A 25343-nucleotide genomic window follows, 5' to 3' on the forward strand; every position below is an offset into this window, starting at 1 on the left:
ACTAATATAGCTGAAGATACTCACAGCCAACTACCAGGCTGAGCTCAGGGACCCCAGTGGAAGAGCTAGGGGAAAGACTGAAGGAGCTGAAGGGGATTGAAACCCTATAGGAAGAACAGTATCAGCTAACTGGACCACCCAGAGCTCCCAGGAACTAAACCACCAACCAAAGAGTATAGAGAGAGGAATCAATGGCTCCAGCTATGTATATGGAGCACTGCTTTATCTGACATCAATGGGAGGGAAGGCCTTTGGTCCTGTGGAGGCTTGATGCCCCAGCATAGGGGGATGCTAGAGTGGTGTGAGGCAGGAGTGGGTGAGTGGGTAGGGAAGCATCCTCATAGAGGCAAAGGGAAAGAGTGATGGGATGGGAGGTTTGTGGAGGGGTAACCAGGAAGGTAGATATTATTTGAAATGTCAATGAATGCAATGATTAATTTAAAAAAACCAAAATCAAAACAATAACAACAATAGCAAAAAACAAACACACAATTCTTAACCTGTGGTCTCATGGTGTAATATGTAAAAAGCAATGTGCCTCTCTTATGGTGCTATAGATTTAGAAAACAGAACATATTGTTCATGGGCTATAGCACCTGCTATCGACAGTCACTTAACACATTGCTGAGCCTTTCTGTGTGTCAGCCCTTAATAACTCACTCACCACTACAACAAATGCTAATTGTCTACTGAGCGGATGGCACTAGTTCCAGAGATGAAGGAATGAAGGCGGGTGTCAGAGAAGAGCCCGGGGCACTATGGCAATGCAAGCCGGAAAAGAGTCCTGTAACAAACAGGAAAAGCGATGCTGTGCAGTTGGGGGAGGGTATGGAGGGTGTGTGTGAGAGTTTCAAGGGAGGAAAATGAAGGAAGAAATGTAATTAGAATCTCAAAAGTACAGTGAAATAATAAAATAAAATGGAGCATTCTGTCAAAAATCTAAGCAGTTGGGATTTTTTTCTTTTTGATCTTCTTAAGCGTCACTAAAGGATTTTAAGAAGAGTAGTATTGTTAGGTTTGGCTCTTGAAAATAACACTCAAGCTGTTGCATGGAATTTTGATCAAAGATAGACCTGGTCTCACTTAGTAGACAATTATGGTTAATTAGACAAAAGATAGGGCTTGAGCAAAGGCCATGCCAGTGGTGCATGATATACAGAAGTTGTTCTTGAGAGACTTAAAAGTTCAACTGAAAATGGATTACTTGGGCACTAAGAAAGCAGTTGCCTTGACACTGATTGAGACAATGCTTGTGATTTGGACTTGTCCTGTTCAAGCCTTACGGATTCACTTTTATAGCAATAAAATTACCTGCTAGAGAGGCTTTCTAGCTGAGTCTACCGAGTTGGATGCACAGAGTGGCACAGCACATGTTCAAACTGGGAACGGAATGACAGCACGGTTAAAAGCTGGCTTCCGTTGTTTCACTTCTGTTAATAACTAGGCTGAGAAAAGAAGTCTCAATTGGCAGCCTTACGGTTTATATTTGAAGAACTGCCCTTACTTCTCTGTGTCAGTGGGAAACAGGCCACAGATAGAAAACTCCATCCACAGCTTTCAGGTCTAACAATGCTGTGGCTTGATGGATGAGAGCACCTGAGCTTCTAGTTCCTAACTCCAGAGAGCAGATATGGGACGATAAATTGATGAATCCTTGACTCCAGCTAATTTCTTATATATCTAACCATGGATTTTATGTTATGTATCCTTCAGGTTTCTCAGCTTGTAGAAAGAATTGAATAGAAATGTAGAAAAACAGCAGTCTGCAGGGCAGTGATCCAAGAATGTACAGTCAAGTTTACCCTGACCGCTGGCAGGAAGTAAGGGAGCTGTCTTTTTCTGCTTGTTGCCAGATCCTTTTTAAAGATGAGGGAAGAGTGGATTTCAAAAATCAACTGACTGGGCTGGAGAGATGGCTCAGTGGTTAAGAGTGCTCTTCCAAAGGTCCTGAGTTCAATTCCCAGCAACCACATAGTAGCTCACAACTATCTGTAAAGGGATCTGATGCCCTCTTCTGGTGTGTCTGAAAACAGCTACAGTGTACTCATGTAAATAAAATAAATTGAAAGAAAAAAAATCAACTGACTCCTGGTTAAGGCTCATACCATAGAGTGCACTTTACCTTCATGCCAGCTTAGAGCTGAATATCAGGATCTGATGGGTATCAAGTGAGCAGACTCACAATGTATAATTTCTCTTTTCTGAATTTATTATCGTTATTTGTGTATGCATGTGTGTGTGCTTGTGCAAGCATGCAGTGCATGCTTTACTGTGTGTGAGGATATGCTTGCCCATTTATGTATGTGTGGAGGTCAAAAGTTGAATTCGGCAGCCTCTTTCTAGTACTTCTTGCCTTACTTTTGCAGCAGAGTATGCCTTTAAACCGTGCTGTGCGGTAAGGTGTTAGAACCTGCATGATTCTAGCCCCTCCATGCTAGGATTGCAGAAGTATGCTCAGTGCCTGACCCTGACCCTTTTACATGGATGATGGGACTTTCCCAACTCAGGTTTTCAAGCCTTCACAGCAGGCTGTTTTATCTGCTAAGCTATCGCCTCAATATACAATGTATAATTTCAAATTTTCTTCATCTATTTGACTTCGGGTCTAGTGCAGAGTAGCTTTGGTGCAATGGGGGAAGCCATTCCCATGGTAGATTGAGGTTATTGTTTCAGTTTGGGTAAGTAATGTAAGAATGATTTGATTCTGTTTTCTCCATTCAGAACTGATTGCTTTGTTATCAAGCTGTGTCTGCAAAATACAGTGGTGGAAGATGAAATGGCTGAGGATCTCCCTCATCATGAATCTCTCATGGCCATCCTAGAACTGCACATCACAGCTCTATTTCATCCACTGAATCTAAATAAGAGTATGCCAAGCTTTGCTGGGAATCTATTTGGAACAAACAGGTAGGTACTTATAATCATATACATCTTAAAGAACTAAGGTGATAGTCAAGAGATGTGTGGAGAGTTTCTGCCTTTTGAGCACCACTCTCCTCTTCCCCCTTTCAAACCACAGAATAACCCACACATGTCCATCAACACACCACTGACAGCATTTGGCCTGGTTTCTCCTGCACTCACAGCTCTGCTGCCCTTGATTAATACCCGACACATTAGAGCTGCCTAGGTCTGCAGTTTCTGGGAGTACTTAGTCACTGGCAATAGGTTTGCTCTGACAGTCCCTGAGGGCTCGAGTTCATCTTGCCTAGCTCTGTATTAATAGTCAATAAAACGTGGCTGATTTTGAAAGCATACGTTTTAAACATTTGTATTAAGGCACAATTGTAATTTATTTTTCAATAAACAAGTGTGCATAGAACATCAAATACTACAATAACTAACCAAGCAAGTTGTGTGTGTGTGTGTGCATGTGTGCGTGTGTGTGTGTGTGTGTGTGTGTGTGTGTGTGTATGTGTGTAAAACTGTAAGCACATGTGTAGGCCAAAGGACAATTTTGGAAAGCCAGTTCTTTATTTGTACTATGGGATCCAGAGCCTGAACTCAAGTTGTCTGGATTATGCATGAAACACTTTTTCCTACTGATCCATCTCACCTACCCCAATATTATATCTTTCAAATCAACTACTACTGGGGGCTAAAGATTTCATTTAATTTCTAATTTATTTAGAGGCTTTTGCACATTAACAAAACTTTTTTCTCTAAGGTGTGGCAATGTTTTGATCTGACATTTGAAAATGTACTCATAGATATGTTATTTAGTTGAAGTATTGACACAACACTATATTTCTGTGAAGAAAGTTAGCAAGCGCTATTTTTCGTCTTGTTTTGTTTTATTTTCAATGATGATGATCAAACCCAGGGTCTTGTGCACACTGAGCCAACAACCTAATGCTGAGCCACATCTTCAGCCCCTTTGCTGCTCTTATCTAGTATTAAGACGGAAGGAATGCAGGCAATTATTCCGTCTTGCAAACCTTCTCACTTTGTAATCAGTAGTGTTTAGCACGAAAGGCCTTATTTGACCTAATTTTCATGATTTGTTTACTAAATACATGGATTTTTATTCAAATTGTAGCTTTTCAGAAATAAGCATGAGAAATTGATGAACATCTTGTAGCAAATAAATAAAAAGTCCTCTTTTTATTTATTTATGAAAAGAGCCCTGTCCCCAAGTTGGACTCCCATGTCATTGAATTTTATCTCCTGTTACTGTAGGGACAGTGAGGACATATTTCTGTTTGTTGTTTAACACACACTTCCTCAGCAAGAATACTTTTCGGGAGGGTGAATTGATGTCAAATATTGACTCAATCCTCTATGCTTGTGAGTTTTAAAATCCTCATATTTCTATGACTTCTTTTCAGAAGACCTTGAAGGGCTTATAGGGAGGATCCTGGAAACATGAGACCCTGACATTTGGACAATTCTATCCACTCCATACTTAGGAGGACTTCTTCTTGTGTTATTTGATCTTATGTGATTGAGTGGGACAATCTTTCTATTTAGTGATGATAGCAACACAGAACAGAAGAAGAGCCAATCCTGGGCTAATAAATATTTTTTGTGCAGTGATTCTTGGCATATCTTAAAACTGAATTAAGGCCTAACTGTCCTTTTCTTGGGATTTCTAGTGGCTCTTTACAGACTTCTAAATTTATTTTTATTTTTATTTTTATTTTGGTTACTTTATTAGCATTTTAAATCCCCCTTTCTTCCTCAAATCCCCTATCCCATTCCCCCCTAACCCAATCTCAAAATTTTTAATCCAGAATTGTTCCTGTCTAAAGGAAATACAGGGACAAAAAGTAGAGCAGAGACTGAAGGAAAGGCCATCCAGTGACTGCTCCACCTGAGGATCCATCCCACATGCAGACACCCCACCCAGACACTATTGTTGATGCAAGAAGTGCAGCAAGAAGTGCTTGCTGATAGGAAACTGATATAGCTGTCTCCTGAGAGACTGTCAGAGCCTTACCAATACAGATGCAGATATATGCAGCCAAACATCATACTGAGTGTGGGATCCCCAGTGGAGGAGTTAGAAGAAGAACTGAAGGAGCTGAAGGGGTTTGCAACCCCATAGGAAGAACAACAATATCAACCAACCAGACCCCCCAGAGCTCCCATGGACTAAACCACCAACCAAGGATACACATAGCTCCAGCTGCATATGTAGCAGAGGATGACACTTCTAACTTTTTAAACATGGAAAAAATTGAGTTCTGATATCTGTAGAGGAAACTGTTGAAATTTAAGCCATTTTTGAAGCCCAGCCCCCAACAGCTTGGAGAGGAAAAACCTTGTTATTCTGTGTAACCATCATTTAATAGTCATTGCTCATGTAAGGGACTATATGAGACGTGAAGATAAAGAAGGAACCATTTTTATTTGATAAAAGAGCTCACATCAAGTAATGAGCAATGTTTTCCAGAACTGGGAAAGCATGGTATATTTCCATTTCTTTAAAAAATAGAGATATTTTGATTGATTTTTCCTAAAGATGATGATACTAATATTTTTGCTATCTTTTTTTTTAAATCAAGCAATGTTTATGTCAACTGATAATTACCCTCCTCCCTTCCTAAATTCCTCTGCTACACCTCTGCTCCCTCCCACTACTCTTCCAGTAGTCCCATCCCACAAAGAAGCTTTGTGCATCTGCAGGCATGCATATGATAGGGTGAGCTCATGTGTATGCATGCATGGGAAGTGTACACATGATAAGCACCAAGTTATAACTGACACTTAACTCAGTTGTATATATTTACTCTGAAACTCTCATGGAAGGTGTTTTTCATATAAAATCACGAAGTTCTCCCTTGATGAGTATTTAGTATTCATTTTGTTAGTTTAATTTGTTTATTAATTCCTTCTTTCTGGGCATTTCAATAGTTTACAAGAGTTTTTGCAAGTTGCATTTGAGAACATCTTGTCCTCCAAAAGCTCTGTGTTAACTCACACCAGTACTGACAACTCGGTAGAAAACTCTTTTCACTATCTCAGTTGAAGTCATGAGTTCTTACAGAATCCAAGCACTTTGCAGGGAATTGGGACTTTGCACCTAGCCTGAGATGCATGTTGGGTTAGAGGCCAACCTGAGCCACACAATGAGACCTTGTTTCTAAAAAGTAAGAAATAGAAAAACCTCTGTCTTTATGTTTGTTTATCAATAACTGGCAATGTTAATGATTTGTAAGGTAATTTTTAAGAAATAGAATATAATGATATCATTTCCTCAATGTTCTTTCTCTAAAATTCACTCCTATTCCAACTCTCACTTGTTCTCAAATCAGTGGACTTTTTCTTGTTCTTTCAAATATATGTGTAAGTATGTAAATTGGGTATAAAGTAAAAGGCCCTGCTGATTCCAGTTACTGTGTATATATAATTTTAGTGCTGAGTACTTTGTGTTCAGTATACTATGATGCTCATCCCTAGGAGAGGTTGTTATCCCTCTCAGCAGTCATCAGTTGCCTGTAGCTTTATCTAGGGGTATAACCCATGAAATTTCCCCTTTCCACATCAGCACATCTGTTGGTGTTCTCACTGTTCAAGTCCTGTTAAAGCATCCATGTTGTTGAGGTATCATGAATGGAGTTTTCTTGTCATTTCTCTGAAATTCTTTGTCATTACATACAAGATACAGACTTCCAAAAGACTTCCTGGTCCTCTAGCTACTAATAATCTTTCTCTTCATGCTGCTTGGACTTTAGGTAGAGGAGTTGTTTGTAGATGTATCTGTTGGGGATAGACTCCCCATAATTGGTTGACCTCTGTATATGACTGCTCTGGTTCTCTGTAATGGTCTCTGTTCACAATAAGGATAAGTTTTTTGATAAGGGTTGAGATCTCCACTTATCTGTGGATATATGGATACAGTGGAATACTTCTCAGCTATTAAAATCAAGGACATTATGAAGTTTTTAAAGCAAATGGATAGAACTAGAAAATATCATCCTGAGTGTGGTAACCTAGATCCAAAGGACACGTATGATATGTACTCACTTAGAAGTAGAAATCGGCCATAAAGTATAGGATACCTACACTACAAACCACAGACCTAAAGAAGATAAATAATGAGGAGGGTCAGAAGGGGAAATAAAATAGTCATCAGAGGTAGATGGAGGGAGGGAAATGGATGAGAAAGGAGACGGTAAGGGCAGGGGAGACTGGGTGTAGAGAGATCCAGGGTGAGAGGGTCTGGAGAGTGAATGGAAATCGGAGGTGGGTAGAGGAAAGCTCTAGGATGTGCCAGAGACCTAGGATAGGGGAAGCTCTATGGAGTCTATGAAGATGACTCTAGCTGAGACTCCTAGCAGTGGGGGATAAGGAGCCTGAAGCAGATACTTTCTGTAGCCAGGCAGGACTCTCAATGGAGGGATAAGGACAACAACCCACCCACCAAATCATCCACCCAAAATTTGTCCTTGCTACAAGAAGTGCAAGGACAAAGATGGAGCAGAGACTGAAGGAATGGCCCAACAATGACTAGCCCAAGAGATCCATCCCATGGGCAGGAACCAGTTCCTGACACTATTCTGGTATGCTAACAGAAAGGATCCTAGCATAACTGTTCTCCGAGAGGCTCCGCCTAGCAGGTTACCGAAACAGATGTAGACACCCACAGCTAAATGCTAGATGGAGCTGAAAGAATCTTGTGGAAGAGTTGGGAGTGGGATTGAGGGACCCTAAGGGGATAAGAACTCCACAAGAAGGCCAACAGAGTCCACTAACTTGGACCCTTGGGGGCTCCCAGAGACTGAAACAGCAACCAAAGAGCATACACAGGCTAGACCTAGGTCCCCTTTCCCACTACACATATGTAGCAGATGTGCAGCTTGGTATTCATGTGGTTCATCCAACAACTGGACTGGGGGCTATCCCTGACTCTGTTGTCTGCCTGTGGATCCTGCTCCCCTAACTGGGCTATCTTGTTCGGGCTGTCTTGATGTGCCTAGTCCTGTAGTGACTTATTGTGCCAGGGTGGGCTGGTACCCAGGGGGATCCTCCCTGTTCTCAGAGGTGAAGGGAAGGTGGTTGGGGGAGCAACTATATGGGAGGGGACTGGGAGGAGAGGGGAGGACTATGATTGAGATATAAAGTGAATAAATAAATTAATGGAAAGATAATAAAAATATATCTCTAAAAATAATAGAATAGAGTTAAGAATTCCATTGGTCTGTAAAGTGGAGGTAGCTTCTCTTCCACGATCCATGACTCCACTAACTCCATGGAGTCACTTAGTTTTCTAGTACAGGCATAATTCTCCCCCTATCCAGTAGACTTCATGTCCAATTAGACAGTTCTTAGCTGCTGTCAAAACATAAGTGTTCCTGTTGAATCTTCAGGGATATCTTGCCATGTTGATCATTGCTGTTCATTAATATTCCAGCTAGATAGAACTATTGATTGCTTCTCTTGCTTGGTAGGTTGCACAGTATTTTCTAGTAGTATTAAAGCTAGCCTGCAGGAAGAAGGCTTTTAGGTCAAATCTACTTCAAATATTTTGAGATCTGTGTCCTATATGTACAATGTCTTCAGCATAGGGACCCACCTTTAACCTTGGAGAGGTATCCAAGGGAAACAACAATAGCATATTATTTGGGGGATTGCTTGGACTCCCCTGATGGACTTGTGAAATGGAGGTTTCTCAAGTCTGGTACTAGGGGGTTTGTTACATAGTATAAGACTCCTGTGGGGGAGCACTGTCAGCTGAAGCAACACAGTCACATTAAGTGTGTGTGTGTGTGTGTGTGTGTGTGTACATGTGAATGCTTGTGTGTAGTTTGTGTGTGTTTGTATGTATGAATGTATGTATATTTATATGTACTATGTATATACTTTTAGGTAAATAAAAATAATATGATTTTTGAGTAGATATTTTGTGTTATTTGTCTCTCCTCCCTGTTTGTCCCCCTGTGTTGATAATCTCTTTTCCTTCTCTTTTCCTAGCTCCCTATTTTTCTCCTTCCCCCTTTATATCACCTCTGTCCTGCTGTTTGCCTAGGCATAATCACACAGGTGAATTCACTTTCATCTTTGGTGACAATCTTTGACATGATTATTGATTGTTGGCCTTCTTTTCACATATCTTCCCATGCTATATAACCGTTTCCTCCAACAGATTTGCTTTTCTGTTCTCTCTCTATGTAGAACTGTGTCCCCAAACAGATTTCACAGCATTTTATAGGATGGGAACACAAAGCAAGGGGGAGTAGAGTGAGCTGATTCATTGTCCAACCTTACTTTGACATAAGGGATTAAACAAGGAAGCTAACATTGGTGACTGGACCTTATCTGGGTCACCTGGTTTCAGGGTCCTTGAGTCAGGTTTTGCAGTCAGGTCTTCTCATGGACTCTGGCCTTGAATCTAGGATGAACAAAGGAGTGGGCAAAGTGCACGTAGTCAATTAGGTCAAAAGCAGCAACCATTCATTCATGACTTGTGTGCCTTACTTTAGATAACGGGATAACAGCATGTTCCCTCTTTGCATCCTTTACTGGTTAATGGACAAACATGAAACATCTGAAGAGAATAGGAGTGGGGTTCAGGGATCTGGGCATATGAACTCCATTTTGATCCTGCTATCAAGGTGGAATTTGTTTCTGAAGTGGATGAACTCAGGACACTTCCTCCTAACAGGTTGCAAATATTTTTCATCCATTCACCATTTTTAAAATTTTGTATTGATTTATTATTATTCATTTAGGCAATGTAGACAAATTTGCTTATTGTTGTCATGCATCCTAGCACTTTGGAACCAAACTAGATAATGTCTCATATCAAGAATTAGCTGATATTTATTCATGTAGATTGTCTATTATTTTATAGCTTTGTTTTATCACTTTAATCAATCCATCTGCTTCATCTCAACTACTTTTATACATGTAATTTTTCAAATAAACACAACATTTCAGATTTGGATGAGGGATACTCAAAAATGAATGATATGCACAGATTAATGTCGAGCAAATGAGAATAGTAGCAATCTGGCATGTTTTAGCCCAAGCAGAAACATGGTATACTTCTCTACATGTTTAACTTTTCCTTTATAATGAGCCTTTCTACAAATCTTTGCAATTTTGTGTGGTTTCTTAGTGTTTCTGAAATTATAGAAATTCTTTGATGGCACCCTTTTCAAAAATTCTTGGGAAGAATTTATTTTAGTTCCATTTCTTATTTCAAATAAGTTGTTATGGCCAAGGAAAGGAAGCATTCTCTTCTGCTGAGACTATGAGAGGAAAGCCAACAGTGGACAAACTAGGGAGGGGTTTCATGAAAACCATGAGCCTAAGCATGGATAGTGTGGATGGCATGATAAGAGCATGCACAGGAAGGATCTTAGAGACCCAGAGAATAGGACTACAGTTTCTAATACGTTCAAGAAAGTATTTATCGAGGAAAGACAACTTCTCTGAAACATAATAAGCATTTTAACCCTTTTTACCTGTACCCATTTAGGCATTTGTTTTCCTAGAATTTTTCCAAATCTATATATTTAGGACAATTTCTGAAATTTCATCTACTTCTATGTTTTTATTAGGTACACATTCAGCAAGATACTACGAGCATTTCCAATTTGGATTTCTGAACATTCCAAGAGTTCAAGACTTTGAGACTAAGTTCTTCCCTTAAATAGTCTGAAGGTGTATGCCACTTTGGTTTCTTTTTGGACACATGGGTATTTACAGAACATCATATATTATGGATATGGATTCTATCTACATTGGCACGGTGAGCATAGTTTCTTCCCTCACCAACAACTACTATGATTTCACAATAGGCACATATTAAGTAACAGCATTTAAGGTTTTGTAGCTGAGGAAGAAAACTCATGACTTTCTAACAGAGACTCTCATAACACCTGGGAACACAGATGGAAGTTATGTCTCTATATGTGAAGTTGCACTGGATTAGAAATTTTCATAAGGCCTTCAAGTTTGAAAGAGTACTTAGGTTTTTAAAATTGTAGCTGTACTCTCAATCACTAGGAATAGGAAGGGTTGACAAATTAGATTCTGAGACAAGTTGCATCTCTTAAACTTTATATTTTACCAAAAGCAAACAGTCCAAACTTAAAACAGTATTTAGCAACTATTATAATGTTTCTGGCCCCAGAAGAGAGTTTAAAATTACATATAATAATACTATGTCTGGTAAGATTGGTTTTGTTTGTGTGTCAATGGTTTAGTTTAACCTTATCATCGTAAGACATGCATGGAATGCTCCTACTTTGGTAAAGATCAAGATAGAGTTTGAAGTCAGCAGAACACCTTGTGTAACTGATAGGGACCAAATAGGGAACAGGGGAATTACTGAGCTCTTGAATTCAGAGTTCATGATCATCAAATATTAGAAATGAAGACAGGCAGCTGAAGAGTGGGTAGGAGTGCCTGATGCTCAAGCATAAGGAACTGAATTTGGATCCCAAACAGCCATGTAAAAACTGGGTGTGGTTATGTGAACCCATAAGGCCGGCAACATAGGGCTGGATACAATAGATTTGCTGGGGATTGCTGACTGCCAGACTGGCTCCAGACTCCATGAGCGATCTTACCAACAGGTTGTAAAATAAAAATAATAAAATTCTCTCCTATGCACTCATACACTACACACACACACACACACACACACACACACACACACACACACAGCACACACTTCACAAATAAAAGAAAACAAAGCCAAATCTTGATCAGTTATTTTTTGATAATTGTTCCAGAAAAACTATATAGAAAGCAGATCAACGAATAACATAGAAACAGATATCTGTCATTTTCTTATTTTTATCTTTAACAAGTTAGTTGAGTCCCATAATTGTAATTGAATTACTTGAGTACACAGGTCTATATTGTTGTTAAAACATGAATATACAACGTCCCATGTAGTTAAGAAGACTGAACCTCATGCCACATGCTTGTTTGTGTGGTATAAAGTGAAACCAACCAGCCCTATCTCCTCAAGAAGCTAGAGTGTGGTAACTTAAGGAAACCACACTATAACAAAAGAACGTTCAAAGTGTTTAGAAAGCAAAATTAAATACAACCATGCTAGCTAGGTTCATGCTGTTGTTGAAACAACACCACCCTATGCTATCAAGGCACACATTTGATGTTTTATGTTTCAATAAGATAATGCCTCTAAAAAACAAGCTGAGTGTGCAGAGAGCATTTTCTCTGTTTTTCTTCTTACTCTACATTGTCTTTTAGATGTAATGATCTCGTACTTAGCCAGGGCTTGATTGGCTTCCTATATGATAAGATATAACATCTCAATTGCATTTCCTTAATCAGATCAATGATTTGCTGTTTAATGTCTGTCCTTACTTAGATGTTTACACACACCTCAGAGACATTTCAAATGACACTCTCTTCCCAATCTTCATCCTTGGATCCACACACCTTTCTCTTCTCACTCTCCTACTGTCAGGTAATGGCACCAGTATCCATTTATGAAGTGAAGCACTGGACCTGTCATCTTTACTTTGTCCTCACCTTCATGTAAAGGACTGCCTTATAAAAACCTGTCGATTTTCATCTAACTGTGCCTTAACACTTTCCAGGCCATTCCTGCCTTGTTGCCACTTAAGCCTGATTCAATTTCTACTGGTTCAACTTTTGTAATTTCTTAGTTGTTAAAAATAATTTTTGTAAAATTTAAAGGATGTCCATAAATGAAGTGGTTAGATTAATACACTCAAAGGGTGTATTAATCCTGTGTCTTTTTATAAACCTAAGTTTGGTATTTACCTTTAGTTTTGATTGTCTAAGTTGAGCTCAGAGAGACTTCATCCTTTCAGATTATAGCTAAGTCTCTACATGCACAACATACACACAAGACCATCAGTGAGCCACATCTGAATTAGGGGTTGAACTTGGTGAGTTTTGCAAAACATGCTGTCTTCACATGTTGACCTGTGGAGTTCTCATCCAATGTTAGGTGGCTATGATACCCAGAGAGTCAATTTTGTTTAGGAAATAAAAGACAGAACAAAAAAAAGTAGATTGTGTACCCACTCTGTGTGTGTCTGTTTAAGAAATATTATGTATATTTAAGTCAAGGATCAAATAATTCTCATAAAGCTGTTCTTGTCCAAGAAGATTAAAAATGATGTTTTATTTTTTATTGCCAGTAAGATGGCTCAGGAAGTAAAAGCAGTTTTCACCAAGACTGATGACCTGAGTTCATTCTCTAGGACTGATGGTTTAAAGAGAAAACTGACTCCCACAAATTGTTTTTCTAGTTTCCATACATAAGCTGTGGCACAAACAGCTGTATATGTGAGTGTGTGTGTGTGTGTGTGTGTGTGTGTGTGTGTGTGTTGTACTGTGCATTTAGAGTCTCGATTTGTCTCATTTGAGTTACTGCATTTTCATCTAGTGCTCAATGTATGATAAATATCCTGGACAGATATAATAATGAATCAGACATGACTCCTACTCCAGAGAGACTAAACTATAAGGTGACTCAAAGTAAGAATAAGATAGACTGAGCGTGCCCTCTTTTGGGCTGATTGATCTCATGCAACACCCAAAGGCGAAAACAGTTTATCAGTCCTCTCAGCTCTGTGACTCCCACTGTTGTCCAAAAGAAGGCTTGCTGCTGTGTAGTCCTCAGGCATGTATGTGGCCTTATGGGTTTTAACAAGTAGTCACTTCCTGCTTAGGTGCAGGAGTGTTTGTACATATATATATCCACTGGGACTGGGTTCTGCATTTTGGTTGGTTGTGGTTTTCTGTAGTGGTCTCTGTCTGTTACTTGTCATTTATTTATTATTCTGTTTGTTCCATTGGTCCTTAAATCATGATATTTTTCTCTTTCTAGGCACAGTCTAGTTTCAAATATATATTAATATAGAACAAATATCAAAATACCTTAGAGTAGATTAAATATAGATGCCTGAATTTCCCCGAGGAGGTCTGCCAACTGAAGCAGGAAGCTGCTTTCCAGAGAAATCCGCATCAGTTGTCTGGCTCCGAAGCACTCCTGGCTGCAAACAGGAATGGAGAATGTTGAGGATTACATGTGTGAGACACTGAAATGCTAGTTTCCATTGTGAAGGAAATATCTCTCATTACCAAAAATTTAAAAGAAAAAATATCTGAAGATAAAAATGAAGTTATTCCAAGCTGGGCTCATGCCAGAATCTCAGTTCTTTGTATGTAGAGTGTTTTCTGAAATCCTGATTTTATCACTTGAGAATAATGTAATTTAGTTGATCTGCTGATGACTCAACCACAATTTTAATTATTTACTGTAGAACAGAAATGTATAGGTTGTATAAATTTATGTTCATGTATATTGTATTAGTAAGGGTTCTCTAGAGTCACAGAACTTAGGGGTAGTCTCTGTATAGTAAGGGAATTTGTGATGACTTACAGTCTGTAGTCCAACTCCCAATAATGGTCAGCAGCAACTGTGAATGGAAGTCCAAGGATCTAGCAGTTGCTCAGTCCCACAAGGTAAGCAGGCAAAGAAGAGGGAGAGAGAGTGAACCTTCCTTCTTCTAATGTCCTTATATAGGTCTCCAGCAGAAGGTGTGGCCCAGATTAAAGGTGTGTGCCACCACACCTTTAATCCCATATGACCTTCAACTCAGAGATCTTCCTGTCTTTTTTTTTAAATTAGATATTTTGTTTATTTACATTTCAAATGTTATCACATTTCCCTCCCTCCCAGAAACACCCTATTACACCCTCCCTCCCCGTGCTTCTATGAGGGTGTTCCTCCACCCACCCACCCACTCTAACCTCCCCACCCTTGATTCCCCTACACTGGGGCATCTGAGATCTTCTTGTCTTAATCTTCTGGGATTCATAGTCACTATGCCTCAAGATCTCCATGCCAAGATCCAGGTCAGAAACTTGTATCTCTCAGCCTCTAGATTAGGACCACAGGTGAGCCTTTCAATTCTGGATTGTAGTTCATTCCAGATATAGTCATGTCAACAACCAGGAATAGCCACTACACATGTGAAAGACAAAATTTAGGCAACTGAATTTTCACATATATGTTTATTTTTATGCAGAGTAGACACAGACATGTCTTCAATTAAATCTTGCAAATTTCAACACTTGAGTGGCATATTAATAGGTTAAATAAGATACATAATAATAATGTATAATAGATGTGATTTACATAATTATGTACTTAATGGCATACTCTTCACATAGACATCTAGACATTTAATAACTGTTAAAGCAATATTTTAGTCTTTAAAAGTTAGGTTGTTGTCTAGCTGAAGGTTAGATTTTGCCATTAGTTATATACACAAATATATGTATAAACATATAATTTTTCTGAATAACTTGGTGCTATTTTGGAAGTGTGTTGGTTGTTTTGTTTTGTTTTTTATTTAAGAAATTCCATGGAAAGGCCTCCTGGAACTAGGCAGTTTTTCAAGTGGCTTATAAAATTATTAACTCAGATCACCATCATGGAAAGCCTTCATTGGCAGGTTCTAACATCACACCCAATTTGCTGAGGAAGGTGAGTGGCTTACTCCATGTCAATCAGCTAGGGGGCGGGACTGAGATTGAGAAGCTGACAGCTCACCAAATTGGAAAGTACTTGAGTGAGTCCATAGCTTTTCTTGAGTGTCTGGGGAGATGCAAAGATGAGTCAGACCATTGAATAGGACTAACAAAAGTTTGGTCACATCTGAGCAGGTTTTGTCTATTAATCAGAAGTCAAGGGCACAAGGAGGATTGGTTTCAGGTTTTCCCCCAGGAAGTCACATCTTACCTGCTCTTCTCCTTGGGCAATGGCTGCACAAGATCAAACAGCACCAACAAAGGGAAAGTTAGTTCCAAACAGCAGCCCTTCTCTGTGTTGCATTGCTTTTGTTTTGACTGACATCATTGCTGTCAAAAGTGCTAGGCTAGCCTGGGTGGCAGGCTTCTTTCCCTGGTGTTATTGCTGTAAGTCTTTGAACCCTGTACTGCAGCCCTCTTGCTTCTGTTAGCCTTGTAAATTTGTGAGTGTACCTAACTGCACTAATCTAATCTTCAGATTGTACCGATCTATAGGACTACAGAATGTTTCCACCATCTTCTAGAACTTAGGTTTTTGCTTGTTTGCATCTTTTAATTTTTGTTTTTGCAGTGCTGGGGTTCAAAACCAGGGCCTTGTAAAACGTAGGCAAATGCTCTACTACTGAGCTACACCGTCAGCCTTGGGAAACAGTTGAAAAGGACAAGACAAATTATTGTATAGTTTTCCTGTGTTCATCTTACACTAAACATTGAACGCTACAACACAAGATATTGTTTGACTTAAATTTTTACTTTTCATATTTATGTACTTTGTGAATATGTGTATGAAAGAGCAAATGTGTGTGCATGTATGTGAGTGCAAGCACATGGTAAAAGTCAGAAGGTAACTGGCAAACATTGCTTCTCTCTCTCCACCCTGTGGGTTCTAAGGATTGACCTCAGATTGCCAGTGTTGGTGGCAAGTGCCTTTACCTATTAAGACATCTCATTGGCCCATTGTGGCCCTTGAATTACATATTAAACTAATTGAGATCACCCTCTATGTTATTTCAGAAAGTGAAGAGCCTTAAAAGTTCCTTAGAAATCTTACTTTTAAGTTATAATTTAAATTAAGAAGTCTTTTTCTGGAACAATTTAAAAAGTTGTTATAAAATAAATAAAGCTTAATAATATATAATATTTATGTATTTGATAAATTTAAACATTTACATATTTATATATTTACATATTTATAAGTATATACATTTTATATATAATATATAATAAACAAATGAACTTACTGTTTTGTTAGCAATACTGAAGGAACAAACCTATATCTAGTGCATCTACACTGTAGACCTGCCACCTTCCTTTCACCCCCACATACAGGATATGTAGTGGATGTTCTTCCTTTCATTTTACTGGAGCAAGAAAACATTAGAGATGTTAGATAAACCATCCAGGGCCAAACAGGTCATAAGTGACACCTACGATAGGTTACTCTGGCCTTAAAAATGACACTCTTTTCATCTCAATCCTATCAGTTTTCAAAACAGATCCTGGTTGTTTTTACCTTTAAAGTAAATCCCAGCAGCAGAGGAAGGACATCCTTAGAGAGAGGGCCCTTTACTCCTTTCCCCCAGATGATCAGAATCATGCTGATTATCCAGAGGGAGTTAGAGGGCTTTAAACTAGGGAGCACCAGCATCATAATTAAATACCTGCCTGCTAAACAATTACAGTGCTGATTAGGGTCCCAGTGTGAAGTGGGAGCCTCTGTTCTCTGTGCTCTGGGGTCGCTAGACTTGGCAGATTCAATGCTTGCAGTACTGTAGCTTCACCTCAGAGCCCCTGAATAGCTAAGAGGAAAGACAGGGAGTCCAACAAACGAGAGGCATAAAAGGTTGCCACTCACCACTCTCAGTACCCTTGACCCTCAGTCCACATCTTAACTGTCAACAACCAAAAAAACTATTGTGTGAGAAAATTGCTTAAAATACTTAAGTCTCTCTCCCTACTAGTGGAGGTAGCTTGTGGCCTGGGAGGCTATCGTGGCAGTTTGAAACTGTTGTAGAGTATATATATAAATATCTATATCTCTGCAGTGTGGTGTGCTTTCTTATCTTGAGGAGCTTGACCTCAAACAGTTGACAAAACTAAGCCCAAAGAAAGTAAAGTCTCACGCTTCTTCATTTCAAGGTTTGTCTTCAGTTGATGAAGTATCACCAAAAGTCAGTATTAATCCATTTGTGATACGAACATGACCAGCTATGGGGTTTTCATTTTGTATTCCCTTAACAGCTATGGACAAGGCTTTGCCAAATTTCCATTCCTCTATTGAAAGTTTATTATTTCACCAAATAAAATATAAATAAGTGGCCTTGCAAAAAGGTTATTAAAGTAATGTCACAAAACCACTTACTAATCATATTGTAGTGACCAATGCACAGTATTAATAGTAAATTCTAGGCAACCTCACTGTAGAAAATAAAAGTCTTAACAAGCCACACATTATATACCAAGTAAATACCTCCTGTACTAAAATGTGAATATGATATTAGCCTTGCTCTGAGGAATAAACACGTAGCTAATTAGATGTTAGATGCTCTTTTAGAGGAAGTAGACTTTATTCCAGAAGCAACTTCGTGATTCATGTGCAGGAGCCCAGAGAGAGACTCCTCCACCCAGCAAAGAAGGTCAAGGTACATAGGAAGAACCAGATGCATGAGGAGGACAAACTGGGGAAAAAGAAAAGTGTTGTATCATTTTCATTTGCTGCTCTGTAATGTCTTCATTTAAAATATAATGAAGAATTGTCCAGAGCTCTAAGGGAGAGGCAGAAATGAGTCAAAAACCATAGAAATAAAGGGGAGCGGGTTATTGAAAGGAGAGGAACAGGATATGACCAAAAGGATCTAAGGGGCGGAAGGAGACATCCAGATGAACAAAGGTGTTTGTAAAATGATTGTGAGTCCTCTGCTCTTTCTGAGTCTTCCGACTCCTGTGGAGTCTCATTCTCTGAGTCTTTCACAGGATGTACATTTTTAGCCTGTTTACTCAGTAACTGAAACCTTTGCTTTTGTCCTCTTTGAACAAGGCAAATGTAAGGCTAGGGAGAAGAAGTTGGTTTCAAGCCAGTTAAGGTGCAATTCTTGTCTGGGCCAGCACAGTGTTTCAAACTATAGACCTAGCTATACTGCTCCTGGCCATATACCCAAAAGATGCTCAACCATACCACAAGACCACATGCTCCACTATATTCATAGCAGCTTTACTCATAATAGCCAAAAACTGAGAACAACCTAGATGTCCCTCAACTGAAGAATGAATAAAGAAAATGTGGTTCATTTACACAATAGAATGCAATTCAGCCATTAAAAACAAGGATATCATGAATTTTACAGGTAAATGGATGGAACTAGAACATATCATCCTGGGTGAAGTAACCCAGATCCAAAAGAACAAACAAGGTGTGTACTCACTTATAAGTGTAGAATATCCATGATAAACCCCACAGACCCAAAGAAATTAGATAAGAAGGAAGGCCCAAGCAAGGATACCTGAATCACACTTGGAAGGGGAAACAGAATAGGAGACAGAGGAAAGGAGGGAACTGGGTAGGAGAGGGGAGGGGAAGGAGATGGGAAGATAGGGTCAGGTGTGAGAAGAGACAGGAAAGAGGCCCAGGAGAATGAATGACAATCTATAGTTGCTGGGGATGAAGGGGTAGGGTGGGGGGAGGGGGATCTCTAGGAAGTCCCAGAGACTTAGAATAGGGGAGGCTACCAGAAGTCAATTTGGGTGACATTAGACAAGAAGCCTAACAGTATGGACACAGAACCTGAAGAGACCACCTCCTGTAGCCAAGCAGGACCCCCGGTGATAAGGATACCAACCCAACCACAAAACTTTTGACCCAGAATTTGTTCTGTCTAAAAGAAATGCAAGATGGGACAGAGACTGAAGGAAAGGCCACCCAATAACTGGCCCAGGTCAAAACCCAATCCCATGGGCAAGCACCAATCTCTGACATTATGATACCCTGTTATGCTTGCAGAAAGGAGTCTAGCATAACTGTCCTCTGAGAGGTTCTACCCAGCAGCAGAGTAAAACCGATGCAGATACCCACAGCCAAGCATTGGATGGAGTCAGGACTCTTATGGAAGAGCTGGGAGAAAGACTGAAGGCCCTAACAGGGAAGGAAACACCACAGAAAGACCAACAGAGTCAGCTATCCTGGACCGATGGGAGCTCTTATAGACTGAGCCACCAACCAGAGAACATTCACAAGCTGGAACAAGGCCCCCAGAACATATGTAGCAGACATGCAGCTCAGTCTCCGTGGCTGCCTTGGCTGCCAGTGGGAGGGGATGCACCTAATCTAGAAGAGATTTTATATCTAGGGTGGAAGGATACCCAGGAGGACCCCACTTTCTCAGAGGAGAAGGGAAGGGCATTTGAAGGGAAGGACTCTGTGAGGGAGTGGGGAGGGGAGCAGCGTTTGAGATGTAAATAAACAATTAGAACTCTAAAGTGATACCAGGTTCCAACAGGCTGCTCTTATGGGCTAAGTCTTCTTACAAGTTAGTCTACAGAACATCTTGTGACATCACATCGGTGACTTTTGAATGAGAAGTGTGTCTAGTACCAGCAATGGAGTTTTCTTTACAGCCATTTTAGAATGCCTTCAAGAAGATAAATTGTTGATACTCCAGTCAAGTACCTCCCACCCACACTCAGCAATTGGATCTAAACTCAACTGTTCACATACAAAAGAAAACATCAAAGTAGGAAGGGGCTTAGTTAAAATAGTTCACCAGGAAAGGAAGGGGTAACAGAGAGAAACTGCGGGTGAAATGACTAAAATGCATTGTATATATGTAGGGACCTGTCAAAAACTGGAAAAAAATCAACACAGCAACCCATTTTAAAAAGAAAATGAGTATCAAAAAGGTAAAGATTCTAACTAAGACTACAGAAAGTGTTGAGGAATCAGTCTATCAAAATTACTTCCACATAATGAAGGTTCTATTAATATTTGCTGAAAGAATTAATGAAGATAAGGATAAAATATAGAACTTGAGTCTTTTGACAAGATAACATTAGATTCAGATATGAGCTTAGATTGCGCTGGGTCCCTTTTGATTGATAGAGTGATACTGGATAGGACCCAGTCTCTGAGGGTGATTTCAATTCATTGAGGAAAGAAGATAGCATATATATCAGGCATGGACATCAGGTTTCTTATATAATAGACTCTTAGTAAGTACTCAGATACTTATTAAGTAGTTAAATGGAAAGGATGAGTTGATTATATGTGATAATAGCAATGTATAAAATTATTATCAAGGGATTTGGAAGAACACAAGTTATGTGGGTTGATTCCATTCTAAGTCAGTGTTTTGGCAGATGATTAATATACTTGTGGATGTAGGCTGGTCATCTTTGGCCAAGGATTGCATCATATAGAGAATAATCACAAAAGTGACTGTATCTTCTACTCAGAATGTGTCTTAGGGTTTCTATTTCTGTGATAAAATACCACGACCCAAAACTACTTAGGGAGAGAATGTTTATATGGATTCCACTTTCACTTCATCATTTATCACTGAAGTTTTGGAACACAGTCCAAGAATGGAATTGTACAAGAATTCTGACTTCTTGTGAGAAAATGCCAAGAAAGCAGACAAGACATCTTGTGAACTTAGTTTCTTTAAAACATAGAATTATTCTTGGAGTGTGTGCAAATGCTCTTCCCAGGTGTGGCAGATAGGAGTGAGTTCACTTCAGGTGTTGTTATAGTCATGCCTCTATGAAAAAAAAATGTGTTTTTGCCACCTGTGTTTTTGTAATTGAGCAACTTACTAATATGATTCTTCTTTTTTTTTTTTAAATGTGATTCTTCTTAACTGTCAGAACTTACATTGTCTGAAGCTCTGAACAAAGTTGGTTAATATATGAGACTGACTCATTTTCATGCCCTTATCTCCCAGGTTCACTCCACCAACTAGTGTGGTAAACATTGAAGGAAGCCAGGACAGGAACTTGAACAGGGCAGGAACCCAGAGCCAGAAGCTAATGTAGAGACCATGAGGAAGTACTGCTTAAAGGCTTGCTCCACTTAGCTTGCTCAGTTTCCCATTTTGTAGAACCCAGGATCACCAGTCCAGGAGTGTCCCCACCCATAACAAAATAATTTGGACTCTTCCACATCAATCACTAATTAAGAAAATGTCCTACAAGCTTGCCTACAGCTGATCTTATGGAGGCATTTTCTTAATTGAGGTTCCCTCCTTTCAGATGACTCTAGCTTGTGTCAATTTGACATAAAGCCTGCTAACCCAGAGTCAGTGAAGCCAAAGGTCAACAAGTTCCAGGAGGAACCAGGGGAGGGTTTATCAGTAGGGACTTGAAAAGATACTTAATAGCTTGGAAGGTAGTCATCCTGAGGCTAGTCTAGATCAATACTGAGGTAAATAAGTCCTAAAATGGATTGGTTTGACAAGGCTGGGAGTGACAGGTAAATAGCTCTCCTATGAGCAGCCCTGATATTAGGTAGACCCAAATCAATCCCCTTGGATAGCTGTGTAATACTTTCATGTCTTAAATTTCACAGATACAAAGTGGACAATAATTCTACCTCATGGAGTAAGTGTTATTGTACTGAAGGATGCAGTAAAAAGAAAAGCTGGGACAGAGGAGGATGAGGTAATAAAAGGAACAGAAGCAGGTCATGTGCTTCACGAGCTCCTATGGCCTTATTCTCAGGGATCTGGGTTACTGAGAAATCCCTGATTGAAATGCCCTGGGATCTCTAAACTACCGTTCTATGAAGTAAAGCAAACCCTACCTTCTCCCCAGACTCAAAATCTCCAGTACTAAAGCTTCGCTCAGAGTTGACCTTACCAGCTCAGAAGTGAGATTAGCAATATGTAAGCCCATTGGTGCAAAATAAGAAATGACTCCCTTGAAAGTTTTCTTGGTGCTTCTAAATACTCATAATAGAAGCAGAAGTAAGTGAGTCCCATGAGAAAAAGGTAAATGAAAATAGGAAGTGCTGAGTATGAAAGCCACACATGTTTTGTAAGATTTTGTTCTTCCAAATTCTCTGTGAACTCTTCTTTGTACAGAAAAATTACTTAAATGGTTAGAGTTTCCACTGTCTTGACAGCAGCACTACATTTCTGACGAAGTAATTTAATGATGTTGTGTCACACTGTATCTTAGGCTAGGCTGGAATTCACTGTGTAGCCTAAGCTAGCCCCAAATGCACAGCAACTGTCCCTCCTCAGCCTCCTATGTGCAGTGATCATGGACATGACCTACTGTGCCTGGTTGTACAGCTATTGTTAAACTAAAGTACTATGTTGCTCAGAGATCAAGAGGTAATTAGGAACTCATTTTGAGTTAGAGTAAATACAACTTAATAATACAGAGAGTGATCTACAAAGAAGAGGGGAAATACATTCATAAACAGTAACTATCTTTTCGTTTGCAGTTGTAGAGATTCATCACTCCAGCTTTTAGAGTTATTTCTAGAAATTGTTGGTGAAATATTTCCATGATATCTGTGATTTCCTGAGCACCTTTGTTCATTTTATTGCCATGACAAGTCTCAGAGAAAGAGCTAGAATTTTATTCTTTGCATAGCAAAGAAGGACGCTTCGGACAGGGACTGATAGTCCTGGGAATATATCTCTAGCTGAACAAGAACTGTGGTGAGGCTATACTGAAGCTCAACTTTCTTGGGGTTCAGGTAATGATAGTTCATTTGGGGCTACTACATCCATCCCTATGGTCAATGAAATTTTCACCCAGAGTAAGTGGGAAACATTGTGTATCTTGCTTTTTCTTGGTATAGCACCATGGGAACCAGAAATACCCTCTTTGTGGAACTATGTATGACTACAAATGTGGCTCATGTTACTTCAAAATACATACTGTTTCACACACACACACACACACACACACACACACACACACACACACGACTACTTTAGATAATTTAGTTTAAACATCTTAAAGTTTCACAATCATAGAACTTTCATTCATAAAATTAAAGGTAGTTTATACCTTTATATTTGTGATTATTTGAATATATATTGTTAATGTGATTTATATAATTTTGATATGGAAATGATGACTTCGTAATGGAAGTACGTTTAGTGACTTAATTTTACAAAATTACATTTTAAAAGTAACACTGGCAATATAACCAAAAATTCTTTGGAAAAAATCTTACTTTAGAATGTAGAAAAATATTTCAAATGCAAATACATAAAATTATTTTTAAAACTGCATGAATTTTATAAAGCTAGGCAACTCAAAAATCATGTGTAAAGTAAACTCATAAAAATAGCCAGGAAACCATAATGAATAAAATCACTGGGCGCTAGTGCTAAACAAATTTTAAAATCTAGCATAATTCTATATTCATGAAAACCTTCCAGGCCTAGTGGTGGTACAGACCTATAATCCTGGCTTCACACACATACTCCCCCTCCCCGCCGCCCCCAAGGCACAAGTTTAAGACCAAATTTAGTAAATTAGTATTATCTTGAAGTTAAAAGACAACTGGACATGCAGTTTGAGGAGAAAGGAAGAAGGAAAGTGGAAGGAAGGAAGGACAGAAGGAAGGAAGAAATGAAGAAAGGAAAAAAGGAAGGAGGGAAGGGAAGGAGGAAGAGAGGAAGAAAGGAAGGAAGGAAAGAAGTGAGGAAGGAAGGGAGGGAGGAAGGGAGGGAGGAAGGAAGGGAGGATGAAAGAAAAGAAAGAAGGATGTGGTCCACACTCAACACAGCCCCAAGGATTGACCTAACTGGGGCCATGAGGAAATGAAGAAAAGACAAACACTGAAGAAGTGAAGTTGGGTGACCTCTCTTTTCTGACAGAGAAGTCACAGCACCCCAGCAGCTCAGTGTGTTTGTTATATATAAATGAACAAGGAAGCAGAATTATCACTTACAGCTGAACAAGGAGACAAGATTATTCCATACAGATAAACAATGAGACCTAGCTGGACAATGAGGCAGGTTTCAGTAGTCTAAGTAGGAGCAGTTGCTGGAGGAAGCATCCTTCAGGTAGTAAACATCTCAGGGAAGACAACGATGGTGGACCTTATGTGCTTACACTGTCAACATTTGCACTAGGATGAGAGAAAGCCTTGCCATCTCTCTGGACCTCACCCAGGGGAGGCTTTGCTGTGCCCACGTGACTGAGGTGCTGGGGTCCTTGACATGGCTGTGTCACACATGCACTCAGAATCTTACTCCCTACAGAGGGCAAGCTTAGCACATAATAAGGGGATAGAACTGAATGAAAATTCTAGCAGCAGATCCAGGCACTGATAGAACGTTACTGTGTCTGTGAAGATCTGTACACTTACAGCTTTTCCCAAGTACCCTCTGAAAACTGAAAACTCAGGAGGCCTTTCTTTGGTACCTCTTTTTTTTTTTTTTTTAATATTTATTGTAAGAATTCACACATGAGTACTATGTTCAGATCATTCCTCCCTCCCCCTCCAAATCCTCCTATTCCCTGACTCAGTCTCAAATCCATAACTAAACCTCTATTTTAGTTATGTAGTTTATTTAGTTATTTATTGTTGTGCATGTTACAGGATATTTGATCATACAGTGAAGCCTGATTTTATGTTATTTGCTGCAGAAACCTGTTTCTAGTTGTGGTGGTAAGTCAGCCCTTAGCACTCATCTTTAGTCCCTCTGGCTGGAATACAGACACACCCTTAGAACACACCTTTAATCCTAAAGTATGAAGGTAAAGTTAATTTGTAGAAGGAAGCAGCCATGTTTGAAAATGATATCTCATTGTGTGGCAGGCAAAATCAGAGAAAGGTTTGACAGAATAAGATTGGAATATGCCCAGCTCTCATGAGAACAGAGAGG

At 39.4% G+C, this 25343-nt stretch overlaps 2 long non-coding RNA genes across 3 annotated transcripts in view; both read right to left on the bottom strand.

The window, feature by feature from the left end:
* The window catches only part of LOC116092034, a 36398-nt gene extending 22017 nt beyond the window's left edge, over nt 1–14381 (bottom strand). Inside the window, exons 1-3 of one of the 2 annotated variants that reach the window (XR_004119154.1) lie at nt 14345–14381; nt 13840–13955; nt 9271–9334 (exon numbers count right to left, since the gene is read on the bottom strand). This is a non-coding gene — a long non-coding RNA (uncharacterized LOC116092034). The remainder of the gene's footprint in view (nt 1–9270; nt 9335–13839; nt 13956–14344) is intronic. The other variant, XR_004119155.1, reaches the window with a different exon arrangement.
* A 1073-nt stretch (nt 14382–15454) lies between these two features.
* LOC116092035 lies at nt 15455–24652 on the bottom strand. Its single transcript, XR_004119156.1, has 4 exons — nt 24404–24652; nt 16740–16859; nt 15710–15732; nt 15455–15565 (listed from the first exon to the last, which is right to left on the bottom strand). It is a non-coding gene; the product is annotated as an uncharacterized LOC116092035 (long non-coding RNA).
* Nucleotides 24653–25343: the final 691 nt, after the last annotated feature.

This window comes from Mastomys coucha, unplaced genomic scaffold (assembly GCF_008632895.1).
Source record: "Mastomys coucha isolate ucsf_1 unplaced genomic scaffold, UCSF_Mcou_1 pScaffold15, whole genome shotgun sequence".
NCBI lineage: Eukaryota > Metazoa > Chordata > Mammalia > Rodentia > Muridae > Mastomys > Mastomys coucha.